Source organism: Rhinatrema bivittatum, chromosome 6, assembly GCF_901001135.1.
Source record: "Rhinatrema bivittatum chromosome 6, aRhiBiv1.1, whole genome shotgun sequence".
NCBI lineage: Eukaryota > Metazoa > Chordata > Amphibia > Gymnophiona > Rhinatrematidae > Rhinatrema > Rhinatrema bivittatum.
Genome location: NC_042620.1, coordinates 209,645,313 through 209,662,989, shown reverse-complemented (window position 1 = coordinate 209,662,989; position 17,677 = coordinate 209,645,313). Strand labels below are relative to the sequence as shown.

Here is a 17,677-nt window from a genome sequence, read left to right as displayed (position 1 = left end):
AAGTGCCTGAATGTAATCCACTTTGAAGTGCTAAAAGGCAGAATTTAAATCAAATCAAATTAAATGTTTTGTTAGCACTTGAGGCAAAACTTGAAGCTATTGGTGGTCTTTTTAGACATGACATATAAAAAAAACAATAAAATGAAAAGAAGAAATGTATGTCTCCATTAAAAACAAAGTAACTCAATGAGTGGAAGACCATAGAAATATATTTTAAAATATTAAACTACATTGTGGTTAGAAAAATTTAATCAAAAAAATATAAAATAATGGTGAAATAAAAACAACCAGATGAAACCAAAGCTAAGATCACTACTTTAGAAAGGTCCATTTTTACAAACAGAAAATAACCAAGTATTTTATAGGGACAAAATTTCTCAAAAGTTTCCTAACACTTTGAAGCAAGATCTGTAAAACATGCCATTGGCATTGAGTGCAATTATGTTATCCACACATGTGATCAATGATTCACTTATCTTCAGAGAAAAGAATATATTATATATATATTTTTAAGTGTCACTTTTGAAATAAGTAGGGCCCCCTTTTTCTAGGATGTTTGATTTTAAGAATTTTTTTTTTAAGGCTAGTACCAGGTCTCTTCTCTTACTGACTATATATCTGCAGCTACTCAGACAGCTCTGATTCATGATACAAGGGGCCCTTGGCTTTCTGGAAAGCGACTTAGAACACCAACAGTGCTGCCTGCTCTGTGCAGAGCTCTTCTGGCAGTTTATTAACAAACTGCCTCAAGGAGCAAAGAGATTGTTTAATTACAAAAACAATTTGGCCTAGTCTTTTAAAATCCATCCCTATGCTCCCTAAGGACCCTTTAAGTAAAAATGAAAGGGAGTCTACCGATACTTTAGGTAATGTTACTAAGATTGTCACATCCTTTAAGCTCTTTAAAATTAGTCTTGAGTTGTTAAGAGCTACAAATAAACTATTATGAATATATTTACAACCATACAGATAAGCAACATACAACACCACCTGTAAAGATATGCAGCATGTGACCCCCCAAATGAATTAAAAAGTGTGTGTGATAAGCTCAAAGGATCCTTTTTGGCAGAGAGAATGGTAAAGAAGCACTGGAGGTAATCTGCACAGAACAGCAGTTGCAGCCTAAAACTGAAGTGGTATAGGAGCATCAGGCTTCCAAGAAAGTAATTGGTAGCCTATACAGTATGTTGAATACAATCCTAACAGTAGTGGTGCAACATCAGGTTTCCATGAGAACTGTAATAACCTGCATGGAAGGAGCATGATTAAAACTTCAACAGGCGTGGGAAAACTGGATTTTTTTTTTTGACAAGAAATGGAAGGCATAAGTGAGAAAGGAAAAAAGGAGGGGAAGAGGGAAGTCATGGAGTAGGAGAGGGCAAGAATCTACTTTTTTCCCATGCTAACTAGTCTGCAGAGAAGGTTAAATAAATGGGGTCACCAGTATGCGTCTATGGTTATAAGAATTTTTTTTTTTTCTTAAGAACCACTACAAGTTGATGATGCAATCTGACAGGCTACTCCAGAGGACAAATAGTGCTCATTATCAATACTAACCATGGACCCTCCACTGGTGAGATCCAGTTTTGTTTTGGTTTTTTTAAATCACTATCAGCAACAATAAAAACAATTATTTGTAGGTCAGTTACTCCTAGAAGAGAGCAAACTTAAGTACTGGACAAATATTGTTGATGTATAAACCACAATGTTGGGAATTCAACCTGACAACGCATCTTTAATTTTATTTTAAAAAAAATCTAAAGTAGGAGTACTTGACATTATAGTATGCAGTCTGAGGAATGTTACATTAAAGGTAGCACTAAATGACTATACATTCCTACTTCATGTCTTTAAAAAGAATTTGCATTAACCTTAAAAATGACAATGGTGCAACTGCAATGATTCAGATTTTAGAGAGCAATTTTAATTAGTTCTCTGATTTTAGTAAGCAATCTGATGCCCCCCTTTATTAAGAAAAATCAAGATTGCTTACCATAAATGATGTTTTCCATAGATGATAGGATGAATTAGCCATTTCAGGCTCCACTGTGAGACGAGGATCTACTGTGACTCCAGATAGATTTACACAGTTCCTCGATTTCAAGGGCCCTAGACCTCTGCAAGTGCAAGGACATATGTCCACAGGCACGGCAGTTCTGGTCATCATCCAGCCCAAGGCATTGATAACATGATTCGTGGCAGTTGGTGAGGCTAGAATGCTTACTAAGTAACTGCACCGCTGAAATCCTCATTTTGGGACTCCCCACATGTAATGGCTAATTCAGGCTGCTTCTCAACAGAAAAAGCAAATTTGCTTACCATAAACAGTGTTTTCCATAGACAGCAGGATGAATTAGCCATGGAATACCTACTTGCCTCTTTGAAAGTAGACTACATAGTCAGATTAGCTCTGGTATGGACTGAGGAGACTCATGAGGCAAAACCCATGCAGGAACTCCAGTATATGATCAGTAGAGCTCAAAGCTCTACTAGATTGGAGAGATGAGTCCATTCAGTGCTGTCAGATGATATCACCCCATATGTAATGGCTAATTCAGACTACTTATCGACAGAAAATAGTTTAATACCAAAGTCCTTCTATCCTTACCACAACCACATATAGTGAAGAACCGTAGCATATTAGACAATCAGAAGGGCCCTTAAATTATTCTGAAATACTGACACTAAGAAGATTTGCATTTTTAGATGACAAATTATATTAATTTATATCATCAAATTGTTTCATGGCTACCATGGGAAACTTAGAAAGGCTGTTTATTGTTTTATATAAAAATAATTTAAAAAAATACACCACATTAATTTAGAGAAAATAATGGCTACCCATTAATTTGTCAATTATTTTTAGAGATGCAAATGTTTTACTATCAACAAAGTTGAACACAAACAAAATTATCCAATTCATGCTTGACTGAGGTCCTACTCACAGTTTAACCATACTTAGATATGTAAAATTAAAGCTACATCTTTCTTGGCAAAATACTCAGGTAATTTTACTTTGCCCAGCAAGGCATTTTTAACAGTTTAAGTTCAATTAACACAAGATACCTTGATGCACGTCCTGCGGCCCTGGTCCTCTGGAACAGTTTTTCACTGAATGATGTTCTATAACTTAATGGTCTCCGTCTGTTTTCACATTTCACGTACACCAACCAAACACAAAGATGAAAGGAAGCAGAAGATGAAGGTGGGAGAGGATGGAGGAGTCATTAGTATATAAAATTAAAAAGTAAAGGATGGAAAGAATTAAAATGTTGAAAGAGTAAGTGCTAAAAAGAGGGATAGTAAATCGTTATTATAGACTAGGTAGAAATTCAAGAACATGCAATTCCAAACGGTGCCAAATGACAAGTTATTCTACATAAATTGGAAAAAAAAAAAAAAACTGTGAACACAGAGTATGTCACCAACTATGCAGGCACCAAACTACAGCACAATTTTTTCATATTTTAAGACCGTGCTAATATATAGCAATAGTTACTAATAAAACACAGAAAACTCATCAGAATTGCACAAAAATTCATTTCATTTATGAAGTATTTGAATTTCTGTCATATTCTTCCTCATTTTGTATATAGTGCCTTGTAAAAGTTCACACCTTTGCACATTTTCCACTTTCTGCTATTAAAAATTATAAATCAAAATGCATTAAATTAGAAGTTTATTTCACTGATCTACAAAATACTCTATACCAGGTGTAAGCAACTCTGTTTCCTGGAGTGCCACAGGCAAGTCTGGTTTTCAGGATATCTACCATGAATATGCATGAGGCTTGTTTGCATGCATCTCATGTATATTCATCGGAGATATCCTGAAAACCTGTTTGTGGTATTCCAGGACCAAATTGCTTATCCATGCTCTACACTAATGAAAGAACAAGTATAGAAACATTCCAAAAAACAGTCTGGATTGCATAAATCTTCACACCCTTTGTCATAGCAAAGACACATTTGTTCCAGTTCAAAAAACTGCCTTAATCGTAGTAGAAATGATCTGAACACTCCTGGATGAAAAATCAAGCTGTTTCTGCTGTATGAAGTAAATATGAAGCAAAGGCCAAAACATTCTAAACAAGGAGCTGCCAAAAGAACTCCAGGATAACATCATTCAAAAATACAAATTGGGGGAAGGCTGTAAGAAAATTTCAATATGTGCGATAACCCTTGAGGCACTTTAAAATCCATTATTGTAAAATGGAAACAGTTTGGCACTACCAAGACACTGCTGCAATCAGGCTAGAAGTTAGAAGCTGTAGGTTAAGGAAACTGCTTCTGTGGAAAATCATTGTGAGGCTTCAGATTACTTTAAAAGCACTACTGAAGTTTGAATGAGACAGAGGAAAATTATGACTGATCAACAATTTCAAGATTACTCTACAAACAGGGCCTGTATGGGAAGATGGCAAAAAGTATGCTACTGCTAAAGAAAAACCATATGATGTGCCACATAGCATTAGCAAAGAAACACTTAGGGGACACTGCACATATATGGAAGAAGATTTTGTGGTCTGATAAGACCATAGTGGAACTTTTTGATTTCAATGCTAAGCAATGTGTGGTGTTAACAAAACAGTATATCACCCTGCTGCACCATCCCTACAGTAAAGCATGGTGGTGGCAGTATTATGTTGTGGTGATGCTTTCCAGTAGCAGGGACAGGGTGATTTTTGAAAACTGAGGGAAAGATGGATGGTGAAAAGTACAGGCAGTTCCGGGAGGAAAATCTGTTCCAGCATGCCAATGATCTGAGATTGGGGAGAAGATTCACCTTTGAGGACAATGATCTTAAGCACAAAGGAAAAGCAATAATGGAATGGCTTAGCAAGAAGAAAGCAAAAATCTTCAAATGGCCCAGTTAAAGCCCAGACCTGAATCCATTTTAATATTATTTCAAAAGTGTATATTTCCCTTTATAACAGAGCCACACAAGCTGGATTAAATAATAAAGAGGAGACCTGCATTGCCGGTTTGCAAACTGTACCCCACCCCCTCCCTCTCTGTACTTTCCAGCTCCGCCCCCCTCTCTGTATAGCACTTGAGCCCAACCCAGAATAGAAATAATGGTGACAGTGGACAGCATATTTATTCTCTCTCAGCCTCCCAGACCTTCTCACTCAATGGCTACTACTGGCCAAAAAAGAGGGCGGACAACAAGGGCTGTCTTGCAGTGCCATCGGCTCATCCTCCCTTGTCCCCTGTTGGACCATGAATGGCACCCTTTGAACCCCATGGCTCAAAGCAGGCTGCTCGGGCCCCAACAGGAAAGGAGGGAAGATCTGCTGGAAACAATGCAAGACCGCCATCCCTCTCCTCTTCGGCCAAAAGGAGCTGGTGAGTGAAGGGATTTGGGGGGAGGTGAGCAGGGAGAGTGAATGAGGGATCACAGGGTGTGGGGAACAGCATGAACAGATCAGGGATCTGGGGTGGGGGCAGGGAGTAAGTGAATCTGGGGAAAGGAGGAGTGAACGGGGGTAACTAAGGGGTTCATAGGTAGGGGGAGGGAGTGAACCAGGATGAATGAGGGTAATAATCCAGGGTGACTGAGGGGCTCGTGGGGGCAACTAGGGTGAGGGGATCAGGTGTTTGGAGTAAACCTGGGTAAGTGAGGGGGTTGTTAGGGGAACCAGTGTGAGGGAGGGAATAGGAAGTGAAAAAGGGAGAGTAAGGGGATCAAAAAGGCTTTGTAAGGGGGATAAAGGAAAAAGGAAATGAGGGTTTGATTCTACCATACATCTCAATTATACACTTCCTACATTTCACAGAATTTCCTCTTCCTTGGATGGGCTTTTACTATTGGTTAGAAAGAAAAGTTGATTACACAACCAAAAGATGAATGCAAAAATTTAACACCTATACACAATACAAAATAAGCATGCAATCTCAAACAATAACCAAATGAGGAAAAAAAAAATAAGATAGTAGGATTTTATGAACAAAAATGAAAAGCAGAATACATTCTATATAAAGAAAAATGGATAAAGATCTTTGCAAATTTGTCCCACGTGTCAGTCCAAAGGCCAGCTACTAAAATGGACAATTCCCTGAGAAAAGGAGGAAAAGCGAAGACATGATAGATATTTAAATACTTCCAAGGAATAAATGCACAAGAGGCAAGTCTCTTTCAATGGAAAGGAAGCTCTGACATGAAGGATCACAAGATAGACTCAAGAGTAATCTAAGGAAATATTTCTTTACAGAAAGAGTGGTGAATGCATTGAAGAGCCTCACTGAGGAAGTGATGGAGACCATAACAGAAATTAAGAGAGCATGGGACAAGCACAGATAATTTCTAAGGGAGATAAAGGAAATATAAAGCCAAACAGGAGATGAAGGTGGGCAGACTAGATGGGCTGTATGTCATCATGTTCTATGTTTCTATGAGGGGAAAATAAGGATTCCAGTGAAGGGTCAGAAAAGGAAAAGGACCTGTTCTGGTGAGAGGCTGGGGCCAAAAGGAAAAAATTAACATACCAGAAGGAAGTAAGAACATAAGAACATGCCATACTGGGTCAGACCAGGGGTCCATCAAGCCCAGCATCCTGTTTCCAACAGTGGCCAATCCAGGCCATAAGAACCTGGCAAGTACCCAAAAACTAAGTCTATCCCATGTTACCATTGTCGCGAGCATAGCGGTGGACCCTTGGACCGGCCTAACGAAGTGAGATGGTGTGAGAGGAAGTACACTCCGCTGAAAAGACGTAGGCCGGGAGGCGGTGCCAAGCTGAACATGGAACTGAAGTCTTCACCCGTGAGATCCCGGACCGCTGGGACTTAGGAGATCAGTGAGAGGAAGATGGATGGATGTGACTAACCTTGGTCGAGGCAAGTGGCAAGTGCAAGAAACAAAAACAGGCCAGCAGCAGAAACCAAGAAAACAAGCTGAAGATCCTGAAGCTGGAACTGAAGCTAAAAATCTAAGCTGGAGTGAAACAAAAACAAGAAAAAATACTAATTGAAGATCCTGACTAAGCAGAGCCAAAATGCTGCAGCCAGCACAAGCACGAACCTTGTTGCCAAGCAACTAAAAACAGTCAGATGCCGGGTTTAAACATTACCGGCGTCTGACGTCACTCCCAGGGACGGCTCACAGTCCAACAAGAAAAGCCGTTCAAACCACCCCGCCCCATGCGCACGAGCGTCCAAAAGGGGAGGGGTCAAGCCTCGAGACTCGGCGGCGTCTCCCTTGTGAAGACGCCGCGGCGAGGCAACCAGAGCAGGCCCGACCAGCAGCGGGTCCTGCCATCGCTGTAGCGGGGCAGGAGAAGAAGGCCCGAGCACTGAAGCCCGACGTCGGCGCCCCGGGGATGAAGGTAAGGGCTCGGTCACAAGACTTGCGACCGAGACCGCAACAAGCGTTGCTAGTAATAGCAGTGGTTATTATCTAAGTCAACTTAATTAATAGCAGGTAATGGACTTCTTCTCCAAGAACTTATCCAATCCTTTTTTAAACACAGCTATACTAACTGCACTAACCACATCTTCTGTCCTGTGAAAACACCTGTTACAGGAAAAAGAAGAATCCCAGATGGAATTTTTTCCAAAGGAAAAGCTCAAGAGCAAAAAGTGGAAGAGAAACCATTCTAAATAATCATAAGAGCGATATAAAAGAAAGAAGATTTTAAGATCACTGGAACAGGAAAATGTCTGACTGATGAAGATGATGAAAAAGAAAAGTTAGAGTAACTGATACTGGACAGGGCTATAATGGTCTACCAACTGGGCAACACTTACCTCCCTTCAAGAAATATAGGGAAGTGTTTTTTTTTGCTTTTACATGCAATCAATATAAAACAAAAATTAACAAAAAGGTCAATTATGGACCAAAGATTAAACAGCACCCATATGCACCAAAAGGTGAAAAAATATATTAAGTAACCTCGGCATGGGTGTTATGATGGCCCCTATATAAAGAATAACGTTTTTGCATGATTATGGTACAGTGATGAATTTAAAATATAATAGCACATCAAGTGCTAATCGAATGTAAACTATCAATTTAAAGCATAGGAATTGTTTTTATTTCACTAAAATGTAATGCTTATTTTCTTCCTATTTATATGGAAATGGCAGAGGTTACTGAAATTAATGGGAATGGCTCTAGATTCTCAACTTACATTTGTTTTGATGAAAACAGTGTAGGTTTACTTGACTTAAAATAAGGGAAAGGGATGATTGCTGGGCCCTATAGACATAGATCTTAAAAGTGAGGTTAAGAAATGTTAAATAGTAAAGCAAATGTTGCTTACCTGTAACAGGTGTTCTCACAGGACAGCAGGATGTTAGCCCTCACATATGGGTGACATCACAGGATGGAGCCCAATCACGGAACACTTCTGTCAAAGTTTCCAGAACTTTGACTGGCCCCTACTGGGCATGCCCAGCATGGCACTAACCCTGCAGCCAGCAGGGGTCCCCCTTCAGTCTTGTTAAAAAGATACAGGTAGTGCCAAAAATAAAATAAGAAAACGCTACGATCCCAACACCACGGGGCGGCGGGCGGGTTTCGTGAGGACTAACATCCTGCTGTCCTGTGAGAACACCTGTTACAGGTAAGCAACATTTGCTTTCTCACAGGGTAAGCAGGATGGTAGTCCTCACATATGGGTGAGTACCAAGCTGAGGATGTCCGAGTGTGCACCAAATGTACCCAGGTGTGCAAGGCACTAGGCCTGGGATGAAATTTGGCCGAGGGCATCCTGAACCCCACTGGGCAGGCGGAAGGGCGTTGGTACGTCACAGTGTAAATAGGTTGCGCAAAACAGACTGGCCGAAGATGGAATCTTGTCTTCCGGCTTTGTCTAAGCTGTAAAGGTATGGAGAGAACTCCAGGTGGCAGCCCTGCAAATGTCAGGAAGTGGCACCGAGCGTAGGTGTGCTACTGAAGTTGCCATGGCCCTCACAGAGTGTGCTTTAACACGGTCTTGAAGTGGAATGCCCACTTGCTGATAGCAAAAGGATATGCAGTTCTTGGAGGAGAAGTCCATTACCTGCTATTAAGTTCACTTAGAGAATAGCCACTGCCATTAGCAATGGTTACATGGAATAGACTTAGTTTTTGGGTACTTGCCAGGTTCTTATGGCCTGGATTGGCCACTATTGGAAACAGGATGCTGGGCTTGATGGACCTTTGGTCTGACCCAGTATGGCATTTTCTTATGTTCAGTCCACCAACCAGGAGGAGAGAGTCTGCTTACCCACAGGCTGCCCCAGTTTGATAGGATGGAAAGAGACAAACAACTGAGTGCTTTTCCTGTGGGCATCTGTACGGTCTAGGTAGAACGCTGGAGCCAGTTTGCAGTCAAGGGCATGCAGAGCCTGCTCTCCTGGATTGGAATGGGGCCAGGGAAAAAAAGGTAGGTAGTATAATAGATTGATTGAGATGAAATTTCGAAACTACCTTAGGCAAGAATTTAGGGTGAGTGCGGAGTACTGTGCGGTCCTGCAGAAGTTTAGTCTAAGGCAGATAGGTAACTAGAGCCTGTAATTCACTAACTCTGCGAGCGGAAGTGATTGCCAAAAGGAAAATCACTTTCCATATGAGATATCGAGGGTCACAAGATTGAAGAGGCTCGAATGGTGGTTTCATGAGCCGACCCAAAACGAGGTTGAGGTCCCAAGAAGGGGCCGGAGGACGGAGAGGAGGCTTGAGGTGAAGCAAGCCCTTCAAAAAACGTGTTACAAGGGGTTGTAATGAAATGGGAACATCCCCGACACCTTTATGGAAGGCAGCTACCGCACCGACATGCATTTTGATGGAGGAAGTTTTTAGACCTGACTAACAAGTGCCAGAGATAGTTCAGAAACTTCGTGATTGGACAGGAAAAGGGGTCAAGGGACTGAAAAGAGCACCATGACGTAAACCTGGTCCATTTGTAAGAATACGATTTTCTCATGGAAGGCTTCCGTGAAGCAATGAGGACACGAGAAACTGGTTCAGAAAGGTTAAATGGCTGAAGGATTAATCTTTCAATATCCATGCCGTCAGGGACAAAGCTTTAAGGTTGGGGTGGCGTAGGCACCCGCTGTTTTGAGTTATTAGAAGCGGGTCCTTTCCCAAGGGAATGTGTGCCTGCGAATGGAGAGATCCTGAAGTATTGGAAACCACACTTGGCGTTGCCAGTGAGGTGCTATCAGGATCATGGTTACCTTGTCCTGACGTAACTTCACGAGAGTCTTCGAGAGAAGTGGAAGTGGAGGGAATGCATAAAGGAGACCGGTTGTCCATGAGAGTGAGAACGCGTCTCTTGGCTGATAGTGTTTGCTGCGAGTGAGAGAGCAGAAGTTCTCTACTTTGCAGTTTTGAGGTGACGCAAAGAGGTCTATTTGAGGATAACCCCATTGTTGGAAGATCAAGTTCGCTACTGAGAGGTTGAGAGACCACTCGTGCGGCTGAAAGGTGCGACTTAGCATGTCTGCCAACACATTGTCCACTCCCGGCAAGTAGGTGGCTCTGAGGTATATCGAGTGGGAGAGGGCCTCTGCCCATATCTGTGCAGCTTCCTGACACAGAAGGTAGGAGCCCGTCCCTCCCTGTTTGTTGATGTACCACATGGCCACATGGCCACCTGGGCTGTCCGTCTGGATTAGGATTAGGCGATCCTGAAATACCCTGAGAGCATATCTGATTGCTCGAAGCTCCAGGAAATTTATTTGGTGTTTGGCTTCCTCTGGAGACCAAGATCCTTGTGTCTGCAGATCAGCCACGTGGGCTCCCCAGCCGAAGTTGGAAGCATCGGTGGTGAGTGTTATTTGAGGGTCTGGAGCCTGGAAGGGCAAGCTTTGGAGGAGATTGTCCTGATTTCTCCACCAGGCGAGAGACTGACGGGGAGAGTCTGTTACGTGGACAATGGTCGACAGGGGCTGAATGGATTGAGTCCATTGTGACCTTACAGTCCACTGCATGACTCTCATGGCCAATTGGGCATTGGGGTGACCTGAACTGAGGACGCCATGTGTCCCAGGAGGATGAGAAAGTAGTGTGCAGTCGCGGAGTGCTGAGACTGCAGCTGGTGTGCAAGAGACACGAGAGTGAGAGCTCGCTGTCGAGGCACAAAAGCCTGCCTGCAAGGTGTCCAAGTCTGCCCCAATGAACGATAAGGTTTGAGATAGGACTAAGTAGGATTTGTCATAGTTGACGAGAAATCCGAGTGAAATTAGAGTGTGTAGGGTAAGATGTAGGGATGACAGAGCAGCGTGCTGAATGGGAGCCCTGATTAACCAATCGTCTAGATAGGGGTAGAAGTGGACACATTGAGTCCTGAGGAAGGCTGCAACTATGAAGAGGCATTTTATGAAGACTCGTGGTGCAGATGCGAGGCCGAATGGAAGCACTCGGTACTGATAGTGCTTGGGGCCTACTAGAAACCTCAGGTATTTGCGATGGGATGGAATTATCGAGATATGAGTGTATGCGTCCTGGAGATCTAGAGAGCAGAACCAGTCTCCTCTTTGTAGAAGAGGAAGAAGAGAGCCCAAGGTTACCATTTTGAACTTCTCTCGCTGGAGGTACTTGTTGAGAGCACGTAGGTCCAGGATTGGACGAACGCCTCCCGATTTTTTGGGGATTAGAAAGTATCAGGAATAGAACCCTAGGCCGTGCTGAGAGTAGGGTACTGGTTCTATTGCCTTGGACTGGAAGAGGAGGGAGACCTCCTGTTCCAGAAGGACAGAGTGATTGGATGTTCTCCACTTCAGTAGAGGTGGGGAGTCCGGTGGAATGGAGAGAAAGTTCAAATGATAACCCTGAGCAATTATTGCCAGGACCCACTGGTCTGAGGTGATCGAGTGTCACATGTTGTTGAAATGGCACAATCGACTCCCACTGGTATGTGGGGCAATGGTAGCTGGCTGCTGCTCTCTGTGCAGGAGTCAAAAGCCGGAAGCAGGAGCTGGTTGAGGAGCTGCTTGCGATTTTTGTTTTCGTATCTGACGAGACTGGGTTTTTTGAAACGGTCTCGTAGAACGGGTTCCAACTGATGGCGGGTAGGATTTCTTCGGGCGGAAGAATGACTTCTTAAGAGTCCTTTCGGAAGGGCTGTTTTGAAAAATACTCAGAAGGCATCAGAGAGAGCTGTCTTAGGGTCTCATGATGGTCCTTGGGTTCCGCCACTGTGAGTTGAATCTGCTCGCCAAACAGATTATCTCCTACACAAGGTAGGTCAGATAATCTGTCTTGTACTTCAGGGCGAAGATTGGAAGACTTGAGCCAGGCCCATCGTCTTGCCGAAATAGCAGCTGCAGATACCCTGGTAGCAGTGTCAAAGATATGGTAAGATGATCTGATCTCATGTTTGCCTGCCTCAAAACCCTTGTTTACTAGGGTTTGGAGTTGCTCTTGAAATTGCTGAGGCAGGGAGTCTGTCAAGTCTTGTATCTGCTTAAATAAGACCTTATTACATTGAGTCATATAGAGCTGATAAAGAGGCAATTCTGAAGATGAGCATTGATCCCTGGAAGACACAGCGACCAATGGTATCTAGAAATTTCTGTTCCTTGCCTGGGGGAAAGGAAGTGTGAGGTTTTGATCTCCTTGCTCTTTTCTGGGCAGATTCTACAACCACAGATTGGTGATCCAATTGAGGTTTGTGAAAGCCTGGAGCTGACTGTACGAGATAGGTGGTGACAGCTTTCCTGGTGACTGCAGCAACAGAGCCAAGATGTTCCCAGTTCTTTTTGAGGAGATCCAGAAGAACCTGGTGGATAGGGATGGAGGTTATTTCCTTGGGAGCATCCAGGAATTGTAGCAACTCCATCATTTGATGCCTATCATCTTGTTGCATCTGTAATTGGAAGGGAACCAATTCAGACACCTCCTTCACAAAATTTATAAAGGAAAGGTCCTCTGGAGGAGAACGCGTTCTGCTTTCAGTAGGTGAAGGTGGTGAAGGCAAATCATTGGTGTCTGGTGAAGAATCATCAGTCCAAGTATCATAGGGATCAGCAGCTGCTCCTCTAGGGACTAGAGGAGGACGGGGTGGTGGGATCCCTGAAGGTTCTGGTCGAGGTTCAGAAGGACTCGAAGGAATAACTGGAGGCACCGATGAAGGCATCGAAGGCACCGGCGCAGGCATCGAGGGCATCAATGGATGGCTTGGTGGTGGACATATCGGCACCGATAGATGGATCAGTGGCACTGACAGACATATCGGCATTGATGGCTGAGGCATTGGCAGAACTCCCGATGGAGGGAAGCGGAACAGCGTTTCTTCCCCCGATGACAAAGTAAGCAGGGAGGGCACCGGAGCCATCGGTGACCCAGGGTCTATCTGTGGAAAAGCGGCCATGAGCGCTTCCATCCTCGAGAGCAGCGGTGCCAATGCTGCTGGAATCGGGTCAGTGGTCGGTTCCGCAATCGGTACCGGTATCTGAGCTGGAGGAACTTGTAGTCTATGCATCGCCTTGTTGATGGCCTCCTGAACCATCCAGTCCAGTTCTTCTCGGAGACCTGGAGCAAGCAGCCCCGGCTCCGGAACAGAAGAAGGAGGCAGAGGCATAGCTGGAGGGACCACCGTTAAAGGTGGAGTCGCAGCTCCCCATACCCTGTCGGATGAGGGTTGCATCAGTGACCCGGTCGCCGAAAAGGTCGGTGCCTTTTCTGGACGGGGTTTCTTCGACGGCGGCTAGGACAATGGCGAGGTCGATGATTTTGCTCCCTCGATGGTCCGAGACTTTCGATGCCGGTGGCGATGTTTATCTCTATGGTCCCCATGGTCCTGAGGGGGGAGTAGAGGGTGTTAAAGGCTGAGAGGTCGTCTATGCCGGACGGTCACCGGCCGGTGGTCGATACTGGCGCAAAGTTGACGGTGCCGGTTCTGACGACGTCGATGCAATGGACGGCATCGGGGTTTGAGCACGGCAGAGAAGTTCCATCTTCTCCATTCTGGCCTTGCGACCTTTTGGTGTCATAAGGGTACATTTGGTGCAGGATAGGACATCATGCTCACATCTGAGACACATTACACAGACTTTGTGAGGGTCTGTGATGGACATGGTGCAATTACAGTCCGGGCACTGGCGGAACCCCGACGCCATGGCCATGAAAAAATTGAGCCGCGGTACGGTCGACGGCCAGTAGGCCGCGAGGGCCAAACTCGACAGTAATCAACAGAAAACAGGTTAAAAACTTACCGGAGTACCGCGGCTTGAAAAAGTTGAAGGAGGGACCCCTGTGGGGTAAATTAAATTTTAGTAATTCCGTGAGGAAAATTCCTGTCAGGAATCTGTGCAGAGCTCCTTAACCGCATGGCTACTGCATGCGTCCCCCAGCCCATGGTGGAAGCATCCATAGTAAGCACAATCTGGTACGGAGGGGGCCTGAAAGGTAACCCCCCCCCCCCCCCGCTCCAGGTTGGGCAGACTCTCCCACCATGACAAGAAGGTCTGGAGAGATGATGTGACTCTTCCCTATGTGCTGAGCTCCTGGGAGTTTTGCTGTCACTGCAACCAGAGTCCACTGAATGGTCCACATGTGTAAGTGGGCGAAGGGGGTAACATGGACAGATGCATGTGACCCAGTAAACAAAGCAGCATTTGGGCTCAAACCCTTCAGCTGCAGCACACCACACTCACCAGACCAAGCAAGCACTTGGTCGCAAAGAAGAAAGGCCCGAGCCTGGGTCATATTCAGGCAGGCTCCTAAAAAGTCCAACTGATTTGATGGGGTAAGATGGGATTTCGGGTACTTGATAACAAGCCCGAGAGATTCCAGCACCTGAATGGTTAGATATAGGGAGCAAAGGGCCCCTTTACGTGTGGCACTCTTGATCAACCAGTCATCTAAGTAGGGGAAAACGGGCACCCTCAGATGGCAGAGGTGTACACCCACTACTGCCAGGCACTTGTTGAAGACCCCTGTCAAAGCCCCTCGGCCCCAGCACCAAAGGTACTGAGGGCATCGATGGAACAGAGGGCACCAATGGAACAGAGGGCACCAATGGAACAGAGGGCACCAATGGAACAGAGGGCACCAATGGAACAGAGGGCACCAATGGAACAGAGGGCACCAATGGAACAGAGGGCACAGAGGTCCCTGAAGGACTGGGGGTCAGACCAGGCAAAACTGGGCATGGTACCAAAGCCCCTGATGGTGCCCTTACTTGGGAAACATCGTCCTCCTCTGAGGATCCCACAATGGGGATGACTCCGGAGGGAGGACGACGCCAGAAGCGGCTGCGTGCGCAGGACACCCAAGAGGATGTCTAAGCGCTCCAGCAGTGGCAAGCTCAGACACTGGTGGAGCCAGTGGTTCAATACCCTGAAGGGCTCGGAGCACCGCCTGTTGCACCCTGCGGTCCAGTTCCTAATAGAAGTCCGCCGAAATGAGGACTGATGGAGAAGAAAGAGGAAGAGGGGCCACCGGAGCCTCAGGGAAGCACTGTGCCCGGTACAGATATTGGTGAGGAACGCCTAGGACTCCCGAGTATGATAGAGATCGATGCCTCCTCTCCACATGGTGTCTTTGGGGGCATCACGGTGGACACCAGTGCCGTCCCGAGTCCGGCGCCGTGTGACAACATTGACCGGTGTCTATGCTTCCGAGGCTTCCCACAGTGCTCGGCCCAGTCTTTCCTCAGTACCAAGGATGAAGATGAACCTGAGGTCCTGGAACGCGATGATGCCAAAGAGGGCCTATCCCTGGCCCCTCGTTCCTGTGAGGGCCCTAGAGGAGGAGCAAACACCGATGGACCCATGTCCATCGGTTTCCCATGGCCCCAGGGAGTTGAGGCGCCCAACACCAGAGCTGAAGGATCAGATTTTCTGATCCGAAGAGCTTCTCCATTTTGTCTAATCGAGCCCAAAGACCCTTGGGGGTTATTTGATCGCATAGACATCCCCAGATGTCGTGCAATGCCTCCAGGCAGAGGATACAGACCTCATGCGGATCCTTAATGGACCTGGTCTGCGGGCATCGGCGAAAACCTGACACCATGAAAAAAGCCTGCGAGCGGATGATGACCAGCGGTCACCGAGGAACGGCACTGTTGGGAATCACCCACAAAAAGAAAGAAAAAAAACAAAAAAACTTACGCCACTATCGAAGCGCCGAGGAGAAGGGGGACTGAGCACAGAAAACTACCGAGAAAAAAAACACTCAAAGCAGCAGAGCTCCACAATTGTGAGGCAAACACTTTGCGGAAAAAAGAAGAGACTGAAGGGGGACCCTTCATAGACATGCTCAGTGTGCCAGTCAAAGTTCTAGAAACTTTAACAAAAGTTTTCCATGCCGGGCTCCACCTGATGATGTCATCCATGTGTGAGGACTACCATTCCTGCTTGTCCTAGGAGAAAATCCTTAGTAAATCAGACCCTTAATGTGAAGCAATTAAATCCCCTAACTGAAAGAATCAAATTTTATAGGGAGCTCAATAAGGAAAAACTGGGGATCTATTTAATGCAGGAAACACATTGTCATAAGGAAAGAGAATTTAGCCTTAAAAATAGATCTATAGAATGCTCTTACCTGGCTTCTGCAAAGAAGGAGAAAGGAGGACTGGGTTTACTTATAACAAAAAGAATTCACTTTTGTATGAAAAAACAAAAGATCTAGATGGCAGGTACATCCTTGTGAAGGGGAACTACAAAAAGATCACATTGTGATTGGTGTAGACACCAAATGAAGGTCAACTGAACTAGTTTCATTATTTCTACCAGAACTAGAAGGAGCTGTGATCCTGGGAGGAAACTTCAATTTTGTTCCCAACCCTAAGTCACACAAAATGAGATCAGATGAGTACCAGGACAACAAGATATGCAGAATTATTCAGAAGAAACATGAAAAATGTGAGCCTCTAGGAGATACATCATCCACTGAGTAAGGAATAAATATTTTATTCCATACCTTGGTTACTCCTACTCATGTATAGACCTGATTTATGGTTGCAAAAATTGTATGTTAGCAGTTCAATCAGTATCAAGAAGGGGCATAGCCTACTCTGAACATGCACCAAATACTATTGAACTCTCCAAATTGTTAAACTCAATTACAAAGACATCATGTATTGGGTGACTCATTACACAAAGACCTAAACTGCAGGGACTCATCTCTCAATATAAATGAGTATTGTGAATTTTAAGAAAATATGATGCTCCCAAGAAACTAATTTGAGATACAGCTAAAGTAATCTTTTTCTTTTTTGAGGGGGGGGGGGGGGGGGGGAGGGGCAGTTAAGTCTAAAGAAAGTGATAACTAAATACAAGGGAATATTGAAGGTTAAACAAGATATGATTTGAAGATAAAAACAACCCTTTCATGATTTTAAAAAGAGTTTTACATAAGCAATCCTTACTGAATTTGCTAATTAAAGAAAGTATAACATACGTAGAACATAAAAATATTATAACAAAAGGCATAAATCTGAAAAGCTCCTTGCATAAAAATGATTTAATTATCCAGAATAATGGAATGATTAAGGCTTCAAGCATAGGGAAATATACAATATCCTCAAACTCTAAATGACATGTGTAATGCTTTTGCACTATATTACCAAAGGCTGTAAGCCTCAGAGATATAAAATCAATAATGTGCCTCTGGGAGCCAAGATGGCATCACAGCAGGAATAGTGTGGGGAACCTGGCTCAGTTTCTTTTACTTTCAGTTTCTTCATGTTGCTACGGGGAAAATCAGGAATTACCCTGTTATCCCAGTTTCCCGTTCAATATCA

The 17,677-nt window shown here is 44.5% G+C and overlaps 1 protein-coding gene across 3 annotated transcripts in view; it reads right to left on the bottom strand.

Moving 5' to 3' along the window:
• The window catches only part of LRCH2 (leucine rich repeats and calponin homology domain containing 2), a 395,406-nt gene that overhangs the window by 137,469 nt on the left and 240,260 nt on the right, over positions 1-17,677 (bottom strand). Inside the window, exon 12 of one of the 3 annotated variants that reach the window (XR_003857457.1) lies at positions 3,067-3,144. The exons of the other annotated variants lie outside the window; for them this stretch is intronic. The gene's annotated coding sequence lies outside the window, so the exon portion shown is untranslated. The remainder of the gene's footprint in view (positions 1-3,066; positions 3,145-17,677) is intronic. 3 annotated transcript variants of the gene reach the window in all.